This window comes from Centrocercus urophasianus, unplaced genomic scaffold (assembly GCF_019232065.1).
Source record: "Centrocercus urophasianus isolate 14NV4802_14NV808 unplaced genomic scaffold, USGS_Curo_1.0 seq_12, whole genome shotgun sequence".
NCBI classification, from domain to species: domain Eukaryota; kingdom Metazoa; phylum Chordata; class Aves; order Galliformes; family Phasianidae; genus Centrocercus; species Centrocercus urophasianus.
This window is the reverse complement of record NW_024884364.1, coordinates 62144745-62165558: the sequence shown is the minus strand read 5'-3', so window position 1 is coordinate 62165558 and position 20814 is coordinate 62144745. Positions and strand designations below refer to the sequence as shown.

Sequence of the window (20814 nt, the reverse complement as noted above, 5' to 3'; positions counted from 1 at the left end):
TTTTTTTTTTTTTTTTTTTTTTTTTTTTTTTTTTTTTTCCAGCTCAAGGCATCAATGCAAACAGAGAAATTTCCAGGGCTAGTCTGTGCCTTTATTATTTATATATGAATCAATAAAGCATTCCAATATTAATTTCACATGCAGATAAATGGATGTTTCTTTAAGGGTTTCAGAAGAGTAAAGGTTAAAATTTCATCCTAATTATCGAAAGAACAAATATTGAAGTGTTTCTACTTTGAACGTAGTTTTTTCGTTAGTAACAGATTTGACAGAAGAGAAATAATGGTTTTCTTCTCTGCCTTAGATGCAGCATTATTAATAGTCCAGTGCTGGATGCTATATTATTTTTCTCAAATAATGATTCTACTATTTCAAAGGAAATACTTGGACAATATAAACATTTCATTATTTTATTGACTCTGTCTGTATTTCTTTGAAGGTAACAAGCCCCAGGATTTCTCTGTTCTAAAGGAATAAAGAAAATTAGATTTCTAATTGAGTAGCTGTAGTCCAGTGCCTTCAGAACCAGAAAAACTGCACTGCAGAGAAATTCAGTGTATCCTGTTTTCAGTTTGGAGACCTGCTCTTTTGCTGGTTACTGAGCACGTTTGTTACAAGATATACCTGGAGGATCTATGATCTGTTGCCAGGTTGTCTCTGCAATCTTTTCTCTTCATTTACACAAACACAAATAAGGAAAAAACATGGTTAGAACCTCAGTTACTTTGGAGTTGCCTTTAAACTGTCCAGCCACTGAATGGCCTATTCAACTGCAAATCATAAGCTCCAGCAATTCTGCTGATTTACACTGTGATGATTCTCAGTGTGATGCATAAAATAGCTGTGTACCTTCTTATCACTTGGGGTGTGTTTGTTGCTCTGTGGGTAGAGTTCTCCCATGCTGTTCAGCTAAGCTCCCTGGTTCTTATCTTCTGCAGAGGCAGCATCAGTTCTTATCAGTGGGTACTGTGCTAGGGGCCTAGTTATAACTAATGCTATACAAGAAATCTCAAGTTGTGTGTGCTCTCAAATACACCCTGGAAGATGTCAGCATGCACATTGCCTAAGATTTGGAGAGGATATTTCCTTGTTTGCTTATATTTTGCTGGTGAGTGGGCAACTATTTCACTTGCCCTTTAGCAGAGAAGCTTCACAAGAAGACCTAATGTCCTGTGAATGCAAACCAAAGTTTCAGATGGGCCTCTGACTTTTGTCAGCTGCTGGAAACCACCTTCGCTCCTCAGCACTGGGACTGCTGTTGTGTGCCTCTATAAACACATGCATTCAAATCACCGCATTAATCCCTGTGACTGAGATTTAGCAAGGGAGAGTGCTCTGCAAAGCTCTTTTTGAACTACTGTCTTAATGCATTAATCTGCAAGGCAGTTCTAGAACATGAAGGACTTGAAGAGAAGGGAGACTTTCCAGGTTTCAACCAGCTAAGATGCCCTAAGCCTCACAGGTACAGAAGAAGCATACAAGCAGATGTTGGCCTCCCCAGCACTGGGGCCTGATGAGCAAATGGGTTGCATCACCTGCCCAGCTCAGCTCAAGCTGCTCCCTCTCAGATGAGCAGTAGCGGTAGGGAATGTCACAAAGCATCAGACTCCGCCTTGCCCGAGTTCTTCTCCCATCCTGGCAGTATTCCAGCACATCCCCTGAGGAAGCAACCTCCTGCCACGCCAGGCCTGGAGCAGAGACCTGTGTGTGTCCCTGCAGCCCACAGTTCACTGCCACTCGTGTGTGATGGGGTGAAGGCTCAGCCTGAGCCTGCCCGGTGTGCAGCCCTACAGGAGCCTCACCAGCTGCCAGAAGCACCAGCCTGCCATCCCCTGCTTGATGTCGATGTGTTCCTCCCTGGCAAAGAGCCAGCATTTTGTTTACCCCGGAAAAGAAGATTCATTAATCTGTTTTTCCTGCTCTGGTTTGTTTGTGTGTCATTTAGCCTGTGTAGGCAATTTTGCTTTTCCTACTTTAATTTCTTTTTGGTCTGGGAGTGGGGGAGGTTTGTTTTCATCATCGATATATTGGTGAGCTAAGTAATTGCAAAATGAACCACATGCTGCTTGTGGCTTAAGGATTTCTTTTTTTCTTTTTTTTTTTCTTTTTCTTTTTTTCCTTTTTTTAAAGTTTCCAAGCCAAATTCTGTTAGCAGTTATTTTTATGCAGCCCCACTGAAATCAATAGAACAGCTTAGTCTCAAGGGGGCATGCTATCAAGCACTGTTATCGCTCCTTTAAGATGCATCTTAAGTCTTGTTTACAAGGGGGTCTTTATGTGATAAACCCACCTCTGATGATCCTGTGAGATGTTAACAAATGGAGCCCAGTATTTGTGATGAGGCACTGGCACAGGTTGCCCTGAGATGTGGTGGAAGCCCCATCCCTGGAAACACTCAAGGTCAGCTGGACGTGTCTCTGAGCAACCTGATAGAGCTGCAGGTGTCCCTGTTCATTGCAAGGGAGTTGGACTAGAGGACCTTTAAGGGTTCCTTCCTACTCAAACTGTTTCTACTGTTCTTTGATTCCTAATTTTCTAGGATAAGATAACACAAGAAATTCAAGAGAAACATGCTGAAGATCTCAGTCTGCATTAACATTACACTGTTGCCAAAAACGGTGCTATTTTAGAGAAGAAATAAGATTCAGATTTTTGACGGCGTAGATAAGGCCTGACAGGCTGATCAAATGAAGTACAGAGAAAGTAATAATTTTGCAACTTTCACTGCACTATCCTACAGAAGGTGTAACTTTTTGTGCGTTTAAATGATGTGATGACAATGAAGCTAGCAGAATTCTTTCCCTTTTTGTTACATGCACCAAAGCTGCTCTTCAAACTCTCCATGGACAGTTTATGTATTCTAAAGGGGATGAGAAATGAGATGCTAAAAGAGTGACTCTGCTTACGCTTCACATTAAGCTGTTTTTAAAGAGGGCAACAATGGCTAGGGCAGCAGTGCCGCTGGGAGAGCCAGGCAGGTGAAGGAACCAGCAAGGACAGATGCCTGACACATTGCAGGGGCTCACAGTGGCCCACAGTGGCTCTCACTTGGCTATTGGAGAACAGGAGTTCATACAAAGCAAGGAGCATAGCACACACTTTCCCATTCTTCAATCCCAGAGTTAGATTAAGATTGTGCTGCAGACTGTGGTTTTTGGAACAAAATTGTTTTAATCATTTAAACAAAGAAGTTGAAGATCAGAGTTAGAAAAGGGCATAAGGAATAAATTTTGCAGGAAAGATACTTCCAGTTCAGTGCCACTTTGTCAGGGAATGGCAGTGATCTTTTTACTCTTCCTATAAAGCTGTTACACTGCAACTTGAAAGCTTTATGCTAAAAAAAACTCAGGACAGAAAAAATATGATTGATTCTCCCTCACAGATAGGAAGGTCTTGCCCAGTTAATACCTGTATTTGCTTTCTTTTAAAGTAAACCACCCGGCAATGCTTTCTAATGAACTTATATATATATATTCTTTATTTTTCTGCTCAGTCACTGAATCAGTACCTGCAGTGCTGCAGCATTTTCCATCAGCTCCATGACCAAACTGAGGACAATTTTAAAAGCAAGATTCTACATTCCCTGATCAGAAAAGCAATGCGTTCCAAAAAAGTACAAAATCTCTTTGTCTTCCTGACTACCTATGTTTGAAGTTTAAAGCCTGTTTCCTTGGTAACTAGGCTTGCAAAGCTGGTCTGCTCACATGGTATGTGCAGGGGCCACTGCATATTGTCCAAAGGTTATTGAGCCATTTAGTTAGAGCATGTGATGTGTGAGATTTTGGTACTAATTTCAAAGGGACTGAGAGACAAGCGATAAACTTTCTCTACTGCTTGCCTTGCCCTACATAAAATCCTCTCCTGTGGCTTGGAAGGTTTAATGACACGAATAGCTACAGCCACTCTTCCTCTGGGCTCCTTTCTGCTGCAGCCCTGCCCAGATGCCCCAGGAACACTGTCAGCTCTGACACCATTTTACTGTGCTTCTTCTCACTCCAAACACTGCTACTATGAAAGACATTAAAACTTGTCTATTCGGGGCATAGCTTGGTGCTGTCGTCACAGGGCTGTGACGGGCAGCTCTTTGGATATCCCTGACTGGCAGCTTTGGTCCCCGCACCCAGACAATGTGCATTCACAGAGCCTTGGTTGCCTGCCACCAGGCCCATCTGTTGGGCTGATTCTTTGCCTGTGTCAAAGTCAGTCAGACAGGGCTGTAGGTGCCAAGAGAATGAGAACCGAGAAGGGCAGCCTGTAGCGTGCTGCCAGCAGAGTCCTTCCAGCAAGGGCCTCCTCCTCTGGGGCTGCCATTGCTGCCAGCTGCCTGCCTGCCGCAGGTCACACAAGCCGACATCTGCACACCACAGAGAGGATACACGGAGTGGAGGAGACGAGGGGAGGGATTTGGGGTAGCCTTGGCAACTTGCTAAGCAAGCTGTGCTGTGGCAGGGACTCAGCTCACAGCACAGCTAAGAGGCATGCGGAGCTTGTGGTCTCACTTGGTAGGAAGGCAATGCATTGTCAGTGTGCCGAGGTGAACCTAGGGCAGCCCATTATGCTTGAGAAGAGAGCCACTGACCAAGCTGGCATAGCATCAAGAGGTCACTGGAGGTATCTCTTCCTCCTCTTCCAGGTATGAGATCTATACGGCATTATTAGTCTGGCTGGGGAGCGCTTCTGAAAGCAGAGTGGAGATTCAGAGACAAGATCTCGTAAGATAGATCATCTCTTCCTCATCCCAAATCAAGTTGTGCAGTGAAGATTAACTCACCCGTGTGTAACCATTACAATCCAAATCTGGAGAGTGTCAGGCCCATGCATGCTTGCAATCCTGTCCATAAATGTGTGTTTAACTTCAAGTCTGGCTGACCAGGGCTATGTACCTGTGAGGATAACTTGTGTACATGTCTTCCTTGCCTGGACAGCCTTTCACTTCTACTGAGCAGGGATTAGTGCTGCCACCCTTGTTATCCTGTTGTTTTCTCTTTCTGATGCCTTTTGGCCAGTGTCAAATTCCAAGTAGAAAACCCCAACTTCCAGTAGGCTGGTGTGACAGTGCTGAGGAAGTGATGCAGCACAAGTGATGTCTGGTGCTCTGCTCTGCTTTCCCTGGTGGCTGCAAGTAATGCAGAGGAATCTGGAGCTCAGCATGTTGTCTCTGAGCCAAGAGTCATCGACCACTGCCTGAGGAGACAAGGAGCAGATGTAGGGTGCCTACTCGTCAGTGAATAACCAACCTTATGTTGTACAGTAACCACTCTACTTGCTCAATTCCAGTAAAAAATATTTTTAAAAGAAGTTAGAAGACAAGCAATAGCAACAATTCTCCCATCTCCCCTTTTCCAGAAGTGTCAGCATGCTGCAGCTCTAAACACATATGGTATCAAACAGTACCAAATCATCAGCTGCTGATGCTTGTATAACCTTTGCAATACCAATGCACCGCTTTGCAGTGTGCTAGACACATGACCCCATGCTAGACACATTTCCCTCTCCTAGCCCTTTCCCAGTTCTGTCTTACAGCATTGAGTCTGTAAGGTACATGCAGGACTGCCCTCTGCCTCACCAGCATAATGGGGATGGGTTGGAAGTGGGTACTTCCCCGTTCACTACTTTGTTTTTCCTTCAGTCTGGTCACTGGTTCACTCTCCAGGAGGGTGTCATGGGGTCTGGGATGAGTCTTGATGGGGACAAGTGCATAGGGACAGAGGGACTGATATGAGTGAGGTAGACATCATTCCAGAAGAAGGAGAAATGCAGGAAGCCAGGCTGTAAAACTGGAGTTCAATAGGCTATGGACTGAGAGAAGAAAGAGGTATGGGGAGCAAAGGGAAGGAGAGAAGAAAAAGAGAAAGTGCTGGAGGCACAGATCTCAAGGTGCTGCTTTCCTGCGGTCCCTGCCATGGAGTGAAGTCTGCCAGGAAAGTCATATTGTCTGTGAAACAGAGGTGTTAATGAGGAGAAACCAAACCCCTGTTCTCACCGACAACCACCTGCAGCATGGCATTTGGTAGTATCAGTATCATGAAAAATTAAAATGGCAATTTGTATGCCAACCAAGTAGGTTGTCAGCAGATTAGTACATCCTGAGCAGAGGAAGAAGCAAAAGAACAATCAGCATCACAGAAGAAATATTTAATATTTAGTCTGGCTAGTGCTTGAGAATATCAAAGTTCTAAGAGCTGCATTAACGACAACAACAAAGAAGTCAAATACTCCCCTGGTGTTAATGTGCTGCAGTCCAGTGAGCAGTTCCGGTCAATGAAAGCAGCCTTTTAAAATAGCACAGCCCAATTCCTCTCTTTTCTTCCGTGTACTCTACAGGGATTCATGCCAGCAACTGAACTGCTGCTTTTGGGTCCCAGAAAAATACTGGGTTTTGTTGTTGGCTTTTTTTTTCTTTTTCTTTTTTTTTTTCCGTTATTAAGAAGTATCCAGAATGTAGCAGAGAAAAATAAATATTCTTTATTTAAACTTCTTGTAAATCCAGTTAATTATTTTGGAACATATTTTTCACCAGGTCTTTTTCAACAGTGGTTCTGCTGTACAGCATAATCCCATAGATTTTGGGAGTGTAGATTATGGAAGAACAAGATGATCCAGCCTCACCCCCATTTCCCATTCTGGCATGCAAACATTTATGCCAGTGTTTGGAAAATGCAGCCTACTGAGTTCCAGATTTGGAAATTCAGCATTGACATAGTTTAAGCCATATATAACCCCGTGTGATAGGTATGCTGCCTACTCTTTGCACATTCTGTATATTTTCTTTGGGTAAGTGCTACGCACTGACTTTAATAAATATCCTGTATGCATAACATCCTCTTTTCCTCTTTGTAGCAAGGCACTGTGGAGGGTGTGCTTCCAAAACAGGTAGACGAATTTGGAGGCCACAGCAAGAAGAAATAACTGATGCCACAAAGTAATTTACAGACAAGTTAAGTGAGAAGACAGCAGTGCCACTGACATAAGCCGTTCTGCAGCCTCCTTGCCCCAGGGTTGTTTCCCTCCACGCTCTGTGCCATTTCATCCTTTGTGCCACCATGGGGCTTCATGCGGAAGATCATGTCCAGGAGAAAACCTATGCATGGAAAAAGGCCTTGGCTGGCTTTAATATGGTCCACTGCATGAACGCACACCTTCTGATGCCAGAACAAGAGAAAGGACAGCATCCAGTCAGAAAAAAATCACGGCAGAGAGAGAATTGGACTGCTTCTTTTGGCTTCAGTACCGGACTCAAGTGTTTGTGGAACCAAAGCCTTCCAGTGCCAGGTCTGGATCTCTTGAATTAACATCGTTAAACCATGAATAAAATCTTATTTTGGCAGATAATTTTCTCTGGTCTACAGTAAACAGCATCCATTGCTTATTCAGTCAGGTTCCTGGAATACAGGCAATAAATATGCCTCTTTTATATTGTTTTTTTTTGTGGGAGTTTGGATAATAACACTGAATAGAAGCTGGTCTTTACCAGTCTAAGTCAGGCTGTCCTCAATTTTCTCACATTCTAAAGAAAGATATTGCAGACTGACATGTATGCTTCAGCACAATTTTGGGGACCTTTGTGTCCCTGTGAATTGACAGAGCTGTGCAGGGGCAACTGCATGGGGCTGTGTCCCTTCCTACGTAGCCAGGAAGGCTCTGCTCAGTTTAGGAGCGGTTCTTACCATGTTTTTCCACTCCACGAGTACAATTAGGATTGGTGTAAGGGTCTGCAGCACCAGACGATTTGTCAGGTTGCACAACGTGTCTGCATGTGAAGCAACCATGAGGCAAGGTCCAGGATGGCCGCAGTGCAGTGAAAATATTCGCAGCTCCACAGAGAAAAGAAAGCCTTCCAAATGTTACACAATCGCTCAGTCAGAAATCCCAAATAATTAAAGAAATAACCCAGATGCCCTACACAGAAGGAAGGACCGTGTGTTTTAGGGGCTGGGTTTAAGAGCTTTAAAAAGTAACAGAAAATGGAGTCCCTGTTTCAAAGAGCCCACATAGGGTGGGTGCCACAGGGCCCCAGACAGACAGACAGGCCAGACTGAGGGATCTGTGCTGAGTGAAAGGGCCCAGGCACCCCCAGTACATTGTGAGTCCACGTGAAAGCTTTGGTCAGTAAAATAAATTCATGGATATCTCAGGTTGGAGGAAAACTCCTCTAATGATAACGTAAACCAGCATCAGGAGGATGAAAACACAAATTCTCTTACATACCACACCGGCCAGAGTCAGGGTTGTGAAACACTGAGAATATAGGTGTGCCACACAAACTTAGTAAAGTACTTTAACATCCTCAAAGCTTCTGCCAGCCCTCTAAAAACCTCTTTCCACTCTTGCGTAGAGCCACACATCCCCCCTTCTTTCCCCCCAACCTTTTCTTTCACTATGTTTCTGTTTGGAAACATCTCCTTTGGTTGTCAGAGCGTTGCTTTCATTTGCAGCTTTACTTTGTTTCGCAAAATCGTTCAGTAATTTTTCTTGATCCAAAGACAATTGTTTGAAAGCATTTCAGCAAAGCCTGCAGGAAGACAGACCTCTATTTATTCTTGTGATTCGCTTTCTCTATCATTTTCCTCGCTCTTTTCCTTGAATCTGCTGACGACCACTAATCTGTGCATTTAGAATCCAAGGGAAAGCCCACTTTTATATTTTCAGAAAAAGACGGTGTTATTTTCTATCCTTTGCAAGATGCCACATATGCAATTTGCTTCCTGCCTCGAGCTCTGAAATCACCACAACAATGCCTTCTGCCATCAAGGTCTCAGGGCCTCCTCTACAGCAAAACACTTGAACAAACACTTCAAGTTGAGCCCCTGCATATCCTTATTGAACATGGAGAAGGCCTGGGAGTATAGCTTGAAATGCCCAGATTTTTTTTTTTTTTTTTTTTTTATTTTTTTTTTGTATGAGGATTCTAAAGATTTGCATTTCAGAATGGAACTGATACATTTTTTACACAGAAAGTTGCTTTTAACTTGAAGTGGCTGTTCAGCTGATAGCAAAAATTTCACATTGTTCAATACTCCACAAGAGGAAAAACAATGCACTCCTCAAAGCCAAGCTTCCAACTGGAAATCATTTACTTTTTTTTTTTCATTCTTACAAAACATGAAAAATTATGAAAATTGCAAGACCATTATCCCTAGGTCTACACTGCAAAAAAATGACATGAAAACAAAAGGATAAGAAATCTCTTGTTTGTTTTTCCTGCTTTGCAGAGGAAATGTCTGGAGATAGGATATGGTCACTTCTGAGGCAGAGCCCGATTCCCCACGGTCAGAGAGGTCAAGTTAGGTGTTCCTAAACTTTCAGGCTTCTTCAGACTGTTCTCTTCTCCGGAAGGATAATTTGTAATGCTGGTTTCTGTAGCTGTAAATAAGCTTTAAAGTACTGGCAAATTGCCCCAGCAATCTGTTCCTTTTACCTTAGCACAGCCAGAAACATCTCAGGGATTGTATTGGTGCCTGGAGACCTCTCCAGGATCACTGTGTGGGCACAGTACCACAAAACCAGCAAAGATGCCCCAGGGCTGAACTGCTGAGTGAAGAATTGCAAATATTTGCATCAGACAGATGCACTTAGGAATAGTAACCTGTTCCTAACCTGGGGAATTCTGCAGGAAGTCTTCACCTCAGTAGTCTGAAAGATCAGGCCCGGTGTCATTCAGATTAAGATGTAACTGTGCTGTTATCTTGGATGGAGTGTGGGATTTATGTAAACATCTTCCCCTTACTGAGCATCAGTCGATTCAAAGAATTTCTATAAGTGGTTTCTATGCTAAAGAGGACTGTGTTTACATCTTGAGCAGCTGTTGCTGTTTTTTGGTTCTGTGCGAAAAAAATAAGTAAATAAAACAAAAACCTCTTTAACTTCACATTTATTGCCTGTTTCCATTCCTCTTGGACATAGTGGCTGCTTTGTTCCTCTGGCAGCAACAAAAAAAAAAAAAAAAAAAAAAAAAAAAAAAAAAAAAAAACAAAAACAGCAGAGGCAATTTGGCCAGGAAGGAATATTCCCACCCCACGGGATCCCCAAGTTTCATGAAGTGCTGTTGTGATTCCCCTGCCAGCCCCTTTCCAGAGATGAAAAAGGAAAGAAAAGACATAGGAAGAAGGAAGGGAAAGAGGGAAAGGGCTTTTTTTTTTCTTTTTTTTTTTTCCCCTACTGCAAATACATAGAGACATCTTCTGCTGATGTCATCGCAGCTCATTTTCTGCCCCTCTGTGATACGGGGAAGGATCTGGCAACCTGGGACAGCAGGGCTCTGCCCTGATCATTGCTCTGTTGACAGCAAATGCTCAGCAGCTGTCACACCTGTGTCAGACACCTCCAGTGAGACACCCTGGGGAGTGCCTTCAAGACCTAGGGCTGGGAGTTCCTTTAGGTTGTTTGAAGCCGGCTTCCAGCCACCCTAATCACTGCTCCGAGGTTTCCTGAGAGAAGGTCACAGTCCGTATTTCTGCCTTAAGAATGAAACATTAAGACCTGCTCTTCAGTGTTTATTCATTGCAGATACAAGCTTAAAAAAACACCCTGTGCAATTCCACTTGCAACCTGAGTATTTTAAACAGATGGAAGCACAAGGAAGAATGTAGCTCTTTATGTCTTATTCACTCTGCAATTCACATATCCCTGACAAGAATTTTTTTTTTTTTTAATTTGGGACCTATGCATCAACAAATCTTACCGTGTTAATCTGTTTCAAGTAAAGTCTGATGAAAGCCACCTTCGATTTTTTTTTGCTTGCATTAAATGTCTTTTTGAACTCTAATGTGGGTGGCTGACCTTTAGAATAAGAAGCTATACTGGTGCAATGCAGCAAGAAGCACTGAACAGGAGCACTGACAGTGGAATGAGAAGTGACTGGCAGGGCTGAAGCACACCCGTGACATTAATGCTGCCAGGGGAACTTGGTGCTCACATGTTTGTTGTTGGTGGGAGTGTTTTCCCTATAATCTCACTTTTGCAAATTAGCTAGGGAGATTTACATCCACAAGTCTGGCACCTTGCATGATGTTTAGAGGAACTCTGGTTCCTTTTCCCTGGAATGCAAGATCAAGAGAGGGCTTATGCATTAAAAATGATAAACTAAATCAAACAGCAGTGGCTTATTCTTTAAAGTAAACAGAGCAAAGGCTCGGTATCAGCCACAGCTGCAGTCAGGTGCATGCTGACAAAGGAAAGAGAATGAAAAAAATGTTTTCCTAACAGAGGAAGTTATTGGAGTTTGTTTACATTTTCCAGAGAGGAAAATAATCTTTTTTAAGAAAGCAGATTGATCTTTTACATTTTAACACCACCATCAACCCAGCAGAAGGCAGACTTGTTTGCAGTGAAACCACTGAACTTTATCCAGCTTATGGCTCTGTTTGGAAAAGTGCTGAGCAACTCAGATTCAAAGAGGTCGCCAGAAAACTAGGTGATGCTCTTGGAATCGAGCACAAAGTCGGGATGAGGCAATGGTTAAGGCAGTGACTCTCAGATTTACCATTAATAAGCTGCGGGCAAGGAACTCTAGACCCAGGAGGAACTCAGACAACAGGTAATGCTACTTTGCACAGTCATACCAAAGGACACAGCACAGTGTCCCTACTGCTGTTTACCTTATTGCTTGGGGAAAAAAAAAAAAAGCTTCACTTTTGTTTCCCAGGCTGCTTAGATTCGATCATCTATTCTCAGTTTCTTAACCCCATGCTAAATTAGTATGTGCTTGATTATTGTTAGTTCCATCAGGGGTTAACTGCAATGAAACATAGTACCGAAATAGAGTACACCAATGAAAAACAAAGAAGAATCAGGAAGAACTATATTTTCTTATAATGACAGGTATGCATCAGAGAGGATTTTTAGTACCTTATCAATGATAACATGGTATCGTCAGTAAGAAGTCAGTGATTTCAAGCTTTTTATTCCTTTTTCTCATGCAAAACTGTTACTATTGTAAAGAGCCTGATCTACCCTTATTTTTTAATTATGTTGACAATGCAAAGGAGACAAAACTGCCTGAACAGCAGCACTGCAGTGACTTTTGGCAACAGCATTCTGCTACATACTCTTGCTCTGGAGCTACATCCAAGAGATATTGCTGGGTTCAATGAAGATTAGGAGGAGTGGAACGCAATGCAGGCTGTGTGCTGGAAAGTTCTGGAAGGAGGTCCCTGAAGGATGGCTCAATGCGACAATGTAGGCTTCCAAATAGATTTAAAGATTACCTCAGTCAATGGACGTGTTCTTAGCTGCTTTGTATCCAACAGTCCGAAGTCCAGTCTGAAATGCAGCCCCTTTTCTCTACCTGCTAGGGTGCAGCACTGCCAGCTCTGGGATCATGTTTTCATCACGTCCATGAAAACACAGAGGGGATATGCTGAGTAACAACAACCCATTTCTGTCCTCATAACAAGGAATACGTCTGCATGTGGGTATTTTTTATTGGTTGCAGTGGTTATATTTTTATTAGCGCTGCTGCTTTTTAACAGTAATGGCAAGATTTTATAACTCATCTGAGCCAGATCAGTAGCCGCTGCCCCTGAAGAGCAGACCTTACTTTACCCTTTTCCTTCCCTACTTCCATCTTCTTCTGCCCCCACTCATTCTCCTTACTTTTCATTTCTTGTCCCACTCATATCCCCAGAACGATACCCCCAGAACATCCCAGTAATGTTTTTTCCACCAGCAAAGCCAGTCTGAGAGGTTCTTCCTTTTCTTATTCCTTTACCTGTTCCCACTCCCTGCTATGTTTCTCCTACTTCTTTTCCAGATGTACTTACACAACCATTTGTACAGTTATGTTGCCAACCACATTGTTGAAATCATCCAAATCCCACTTTAGAAGTAGTTTGTTGTTGTTGTTTGTTTTTAATCTCTCTATATCCTTCTGGATGGTTGGGATCAGAGCACAGCCCAACCCAGCTCTGCACCCCCTCCAGACAGCACAGCCAAGGGCACTGAACTGTGGTGGTGAGCCAGCTGAGTTTGCAAAGAAGGGAGCCACACATGCCGGTACAGGGTGCCAATGAGGTCTTTTGCCTAAAGAAGCTGTGGTACCCCATCTCTGGAGGTGTTCAAAGCTAGATTGGATGGGGCCATGGGCAGCCTGAGCTGATGGGGGGCAGCCCTGCCCACAGTGGGTGGGTTGGAGCTTAATGACCTTTAAGTTCCTTTCCAACCAAAGGCATTCTGTGATCCTATGACTCTTTCACACAGCTTTGCCATTAGAGATGAATGTCTTAAGTTAGTTTCTAGGCTGCAGTGAATGCAAAATTATCATTTTCAGCAACAGATGAACTAGAAATTCAAACCACTGTAAGCATGAGTCTCTACACTGACAAACAAAAGGTTAAGAGCTTCAAGGTGGCACCTCTGTTTTCCGCTTTGATCGTAGAAATTGAGTATTGGTGCCAGTTGGGAAGCAGAAGGCTTTTCCTGGGATCAACAGAGAAGCAATTTTGTAGGAACTTGTGGGTCTTATTGTTAGACCTCACTGATCTGTGCTATATCTATTACCTGTAGATATAATGAAGAACATTTTCTAGGTTTGAAATGAAAAAGTGTTCATCATCATAGCCATGGCTGCTTGGTATCAATCCCTGTTAAATACAGTATGATATTCTTCGAAGTCCAGACTTCAGAAACCTTCAAACCTACAACCTTTTACAACCTGTTCTTTGTCTAGTGTTATGTGCACCCTCAATCAACAGCACATAAAGAGCTCCATCATCCTGTAATTTATGTGCTTGTGTAAACTACAACTGCCAGTTTAGATGTTTGTATGAGATACAGATTTTTGTTTGTGAAGAATATATACACTGAGAGCTGAATTCTTTGAACACCAGGCAGAAGGGAACATTGTCTCCTCAGTGGGTTAATGACTTGTTTATACTGAACATAGAAATAGTTCTCAGCAAGTTTCTGCTCATCAGGTGATGACTCCACCTTGCTACCTGAAAGCAGCATTAGTAAGTCTCAAGTCAAAAGCTGGAGAAAGCCAGTAACACTTCAGGAGAAGTGTCAAAATTTAATTAATTAAATTGCAGAGCACAGGTATCTGTGATGTGGGTAAAGGCTTGGGTCTGAATATTCCTTCAATGATAATCTGAGCACACGTTCTTTGCCTTCAGCAAGATTTACTTCTGGGAGTGGAAGATAGAGTTTCACCCTAAGAGTGAGAATTACTGTGTATGGAAGCATCCTGACAGTATTTGAGGTGAAGAAGTAAATTTATGTCTCAGAGTTGAGCTAAAGTACGTGTGTACATACTTATATATAATCATCGTTCTTCTCTATTACATTAAACTTGAATTTAAACCAGGTACTCAGTTTGTAAACGACAGTAAATAACTGTTTTTCGTAACTGTGTCTGTATCAACTTCTGTACCTATTTGCTATTATCTCTCTTGTGTTCAAAGCAATCTGAGGGTAACTCAAACACCAACGCATTTGTTCTTCTGCATGTGGTAACTGTTAAATTTTGGGCTGTTAATTAGATGTTTTAAAGGACCAGTCTTAGAGGAAAAATATCTTAGTAAGAGAATATTACTTCAAATCTCAAACACGTGACTAAGTCAGCAAGTAAAAAGTATATCAGACTAGCTGTTATTATCATATAGAACAATAACAAAAGGAAGAATGTTTATTCTAGAAATTGCTGCTGTTGTATGACATTTAGGATGAATGCTGCCTAGCTTAACCTCAGTTCAGAGTCTAAGTTTCAAGAAGGTTTTAGGGTATTTGCTAGTGGGAATCTAAAGAGGAATATGTGTTCAGTGTCAGAGGGAACAGAGCTCTTGTTTACAATCAGATCTGCTTTCTGACCTTCATTCACTAAAAGCCCCCACTCATCCTTAAAATTCTGAATGTTCTCACTGCCAATGCATTTCAGACAGCTTATTTCTTATTGCCATGACTAAAGCTCAGCTAGGCACACTGTTTGCAATTGCTACTCATGCTTTGCTAAGCTGCTGCTGATACTGTTATCTCAAATTGTTTCTAATGATATCTTACTCTACTCAATGAGGTCTATTAACAGAGTTAAGATTAAATTTTTGATCTGTACCTGAACTTTAGCAAAATCCTTTTGGAAAGCTTCTGTGGAGTTCAGTATTTTCTTTGTTCATTAGAACAAGTCTGTCTAGCTCTTTCTTATATAAACCAAGAGCTTCCAAGGAGTCATAGTAGAGTTTGTCATTTTTATGAATAAGAATCATAGTAGTGACATTAGAAAGGATAAAAAATATCAAAGGCATGTGCCTCAGTGCTTTAGTATCCCTGTAATCTAGGTAGAATTCAGGCAAGAAAGTGTCTGTAAGGTTATTTCGTCTGCCTCAGAAGTTCTTGGAAGAATTTTTCTTGCTATTTCCAAAGATGTGCATGGTCTGCTGCTTTGAACTACTGCAGGCATTGGTGGCCTATGAAGACTCATTTTTCAAGCACCAAGAAATATGCAAGTCATCAGCAAAAGCTGGAAAAGATATAGAGTATGTCTTATCAAAACTTCAAAGTAAAGAGAGAGAAAAAAAGAAGCAGCTATGACCATGTAGTTCCCAGAAGATTTATTTTTCTAATGCTACTGATTTGACAAGGAGAGCGCTCTGATGTTTGCAGTGATGGGAAATAGAATAAAACACCAATGCTGTCAGCACTGACAGATTTATGTGTTTAAACACAATATTACTTTATGCAGAGATGTAACAGAATCAACTTTTTGCCATAAGACAAGTAGGATGTTAAGCATGTGGGGGCACGTGGATATCACCTAGTTACTTTGGGTGACAGCTAGCTTACTATAGGACTGTAGAGAGATTTGTATCTGGAGGTAACTGTGTAGATGAAGAAGGGCTAGAAAGCCAATCCAGTTGTGAGAGGGAGAGAAGTTTTGCTGTGTTTTGTAGATGATGAATGAAAACAAGTTCTAACACTGCTTTCTGGTTCATTTCTGCTTAAAACTTCCTTTATAAATTTAATAAAGGAATTATTATAAATATATATAATTATACATATTATAAATTATAAGTTATTATAAATATTATATATTTATTATATATTATAAATTATAAATTTATTTTATTATTATTATTATAAATTATTATAATTATTATAATAAAGATTATAAATATTCCATGTTAGATAACCTTTTTTAAGATAAACCTTTGGTGTTTATGGATATAAATCCCCAGATGAGAGAGAACTCGAAAAAAATTGACAAATAGGTATAAGAACAAACACTGCGAAAATAAGAGCACATAAAGATAAGAGAGGAGGAACACAGAAAATTATACTTTGGCCATCTTGAAAGAGATCAAGAGTTCAGGAGAGAGTTCAGGAGTTAGCAAGAAATTACAGTGTTACTATAAAGTTTTTTTAAGCCAGTCAAAAAAAGGCACAGATTTTGAAACCAGGTTTTATATGGTTTTGAATTAACAACTACAGAATCCTACTGACTGAGTCCAGGTAAGTAAACAGTGAATGAAATCAATCCATCACACTTCTCCTTTAATTAAGATGCATTATTTTCTTTGCTTGCATGATGTACTTCACCTTTTTTTTTTCTTTTCTTTTTTTTTTTTCTCCCCCCAGGATCTGTAGGCTGTATTTAAAACAGTTTTCTGTCTTTTTCTATAACTTTGTCCTTTTTTTCTTTTCCCATAATTTACAATCAACCCTGACTTCAGTTCCAAGAACAGTTGGGACTGTTTTATGAAATCAATAGGAATGTTTGACTGCTTGTTACTCTTTGCCAGGGCTGCTTTCTTACCTTCTTCCTATCTGTGCTGATGTTCGATGTTGTTTTGTTTTTTTTTTTAAATAGCAAACTAGTAACCAGCAATGTAAATTGTCTCATCAGTTCCTTTTCCACTTGGTCCAAGGAAAATTCAGATAGAAGCACTTAAGACAATTGCTTTGTGCAGATAACAACAAAGAACTTTCATTACTCCTGGATCGAGGAGGATGGATGGAAGAAATGAATGTAGGAGATTTTCCTTCTTTGGAAGTTTTGTTCCTCTCTCTCAAACACAAGTCATATCCTGATAAGGAAGACAAGCTTTACTGCTGCTTTATGAAGGACTCATTCCCACACGTACAGAGCATCTCCTCTCCTGTGATGGATGAAGAAATGTATCAGATATGCCTGATTTGAAATCTCATCATGACTCTGGCAGTCACTACAAGAGTGTTACTTCTGGTGTTCATCACCTTGCGAAGTGGAGTTAACAGATAGCAACAATAAGATAAAAAGAAATGTTGGCCCTTTAAAGAATAAGGGAATTTTGCTACTGATTCGACTGGAGTCAGGGTTTCAGCTTGTGTGTTTAACCTACTGAATGGCCTAAACTGCACTGCAGAGCAGGTGCTTTCCTGTCTCTCAAGTGGCTAATGTCCTCAGATTTTACAGATCCCTGCAAGACTTTAATTCCTGATCCCTGCTTGTCACATGTTCTATAAGCTACTCTCCTTGAAAACTGCTTTGAAAATAGGTGTACTCTGCACACAGGTGTTGGATTGATGCAGAGGCTGAGCTGGTCATCTGGTCCTGTTGTGGTAGGGGCTGTTTATTTATTACTGATTAAATCAAGCATCAGGCTTGACAGCAAAGTCTAGTTATCATTTGAGCGTCCAGAAAAAGAAACTGGAATTTAATTTTATTACAAGTTTGCCTTAGAATCATTTCATTCAGATTCATGACCCTGCACTCACGTATAAGATATTCGAGAGATTAATCTTATTTTAAATGACAGGTGAAAGTCTTTGGATCAGGCATATGGTACGAATCTATCTGTGCAGCAAGTCTCCAAATGGATTATTCCTAGATAATTAACAGATTTCAAAGTACTGACTCAGTGATAATAATTCATTCCAGAGTTCAGATACATACTTGATTGACTTTAATTTAAATATGTTAAAGTAATAATAATAATAATAAATTCTGTAATTCAGGCACTGTAAGAGCTTAAAAGCAAATGTCAGTTTGTGCTGCGCCTCCCAGCAGATTAGTTTTCTAATATATCTGTTTTCTAATGAAACTGCAGTGGTGAAGCTGTAATTTGGGTTTTGTGCCAAATGTTCTTACTCCTATTTACATCAAAAGCTTCAGCTGAAACTGACACGTATTAGAAATTTTCAAAACACATGCCATATTTATACAGCACACAGAGAGAATGAGACATTTTTAATTCAAGATGGAGATTTCCGCTCATCAGAAGTCCATCTCAGTCATTTCATCCCAATGAGCTTCTTTTAATAAATACCAATAACTGTACAAATTGTTTAATACACATCTTGCCATCTTGTGCCGTGTATTTTATTCAACAGAAAAGCAAGATGTGGTACTGGAGCACATCCTTCTAGTGGCAGTAATGTGGAGGTCTGCTCTGTGCCACTGACTGATGCTGAACATGGTGTGGATGCAGACCGCAGGCAGTACTCCTGGAGGTGTTCATAGAATCATAGAATGGCCTGGGTTGAAAAGGACCACAATGACCATCTAGCTTCAACACTGCTCCTCTAACATTTCTCCCTTTGAATGCCAGGATACACCTTTGAATGAAACAGCAAGCTTCTCTGTTACTGCTGCCCTACTTTATTCCTTACCATTCCTTTTACCCTGCACCCACTCCTACTTGCTAGTTCAGAGCAGTCTTTGAGTGCACGTGCCCTCTGTTTGTAGCAGGCCCTTTTTGACAAATTGGATGACTTGTTGGTAAGTGCCCTATATTGCTTTTTGGAAAGAATTTTAATTGTTGACAAGGGCAAAGGGCTGATTGATATCTGAGGTAGAGAAAGCCTCCACAATTTATCTTAAAAAAAAAAAAAGCCTCAGGGCTAGATTTTTTGATAAAGGGAAAGAAATGTGACAAAAAATTATGATACTCACATTTATGCATTTAGACAATCTTGAGTCTGAATAGTCAAAAATTCACAGAGGAAAAGAAATTAAAAAAATTGTTTTCATTAATAACAGGAACTTCACAGAATCACAGAATGGCCAGGGTTGGAAGGAACCTCAAGGATCATGAATCTCCAAACCCAATGCCACATTCAATGATTTTTCTGTATGATTCTAACTCTAGGAACTCAGGAACTCCCTGTATGGCCCTAAATATTTCAGGAATGGTCAGAAACAAATCAATTAAAAAAGGAATTTTCTGTCATTATGAGAAAATGGGTATTTTCCTCAGAATTCTGAATGAATGGCACTGTTCCTGACCTTATCGATGCTATGGTGAGTGTAAAGAAACTATAGTGAAGACACTGAGTAACATTTACATTCATTCAAAATCAGAGGGAGGTCAGAATCAGTAATAATATATATCTTTATTTTAGAAAAGATTGCCAATATACAGTTACAACATTCTATCAGAACTTAACCTTGATCTCATATCTCTAGTGATTAGTCCAATGGTTCACCTATCACAAAGAAAGTTATTTAATATTATGTTCACTAAAAATAGGTCTGAGGTCTCATGGCCTTAGATTTAACTGCTCCTCAGGTGGTGAAATGACAGACTTCTCTACCATTATGTCATGATTGAGTCATTACTCTCCGTAAGTAAACTTATACGTATAAATACGTGTAGCTAGCTCCAAAAGTAATGCCTCCTATTTATTTCCATGGAAACTCAAATAGATGAAAAGAGCACAACATTATTTGATAGAGCAAATTCTCAACTGCAAACCACTGTTTTTCAACACAGTCATCAGCATTAGCCGATTCATATGGATGAGCTGATGAAGATTCTCTTCATTTTGTGGTGTGACAGCTGTGCATGGCCATCCAGAATGTCTTTCTCATTGCTGTCACCACTCCTGAAATGCAACAACCACCACCTCACTGTGCTCACGTCCACTGTTTGGTTTCCACAAATGTTCAGCAAGTATCAATGCATGTCAATGGGTGCCATATTTTTTTTTCCACATGGAGGAATTCAGTGACACACCTTTGCTAAATACACGTTTCCATGTCAGACATCATTGTGTCTGAGTGCCCCTCTGCTGCCATCTGTCACACGGCAACAGCGTGTAATGGAATACTGGCAGAAAGGTTCAGCCTCTACTGCCATCCCACCAACGTCCACCTCTGACATTGTGGGTCAACGTCATATTACAGGAGACAGTACTTTTGGAGCTGCCCTTGTATATTTATACACATATTTTAAGGTGCTCAGTGCCTTTAAAGGTATCACTGTTGTCACATACCTGTGTTTTCCTGTCTTTTTGCCCTACCTACATACAGTGTGGAAAGTAAATATTCTTTATTTCCCAGATTTATAAATAAATCATACACTTTTTTTTTTTCTGTCTGCTTTTCTTCTGATTGCGCGTCAGCAAGTGATTGCAATTGCTTCATCATAGACACATTTTTGTATGGTAGATATCATAGTCAAATAAGCAACTTTTACATTCCTTTTGTTAAGAAAATTCTCTCTATAATTTTATTCATGTTTCAAGTTTCTAGAAATCCTTTCCCTAACATTTTCTGAAAAGCATCAGTGTTTTTAGTTAGAGTTGGCAGCACTGGCTTTCTCACTGTGGCAATTAAGCTGATCTGTGATTAGCAGTGGGTTATGCAATAGACTAGAAGACACTGCATCTTCCCTTCTGCTTTTTCTCCAAGGGCCAGTAAAGTAACACTTCATGTCATCAAGGACAGAAGCACCCTGAGAATAAATAGAGATCTGTGGTCTTGGAGAAAATGCAACTGCCATAAATACATAAATCTCTCTCTCTTTTTTTTTTTAAGTAACTAATGTGCACGTGGCCTGCTATTTAGGTTCAAACCTTTTGGAAGTGAAAATCTTTGTCACTGCAAAACATTCTTAATGCACC

The 20814-nt window shown here is 40.8% G+C and overlaps 1 long non-coding RNA gene across 3 annotated transcripts; it reads left to right on the top strand.

Annotated features, from left to right (window-relative positions):
• Positions 1–11361: 11361 nt before the first annotated feature.
• LOC122155903 lies at positions 11362–19316 on the top strand. Of its 3 annotated transcripts, XR_006167334.1 has the most exons (4): positions 11362–11536; positions 11985–12177; positions 12294–12409; positions 16799–19316. It is a non-coding gene; the product is annotated as an uncharacterized LOC122155903 (long non-coding RNA). The 3 variants fall into 3 exon arrangements; XR_006167333.1 differs by having other exon boundaries at positions 11985–12409; XR_006167335.1 differs by lacking the exon at positions 11985–12177 and having other exon boundaries at positions 11488–11536.
• The last annotated feature ends 1498 nt before the right edge of the window (positions 19317–20814 follow it).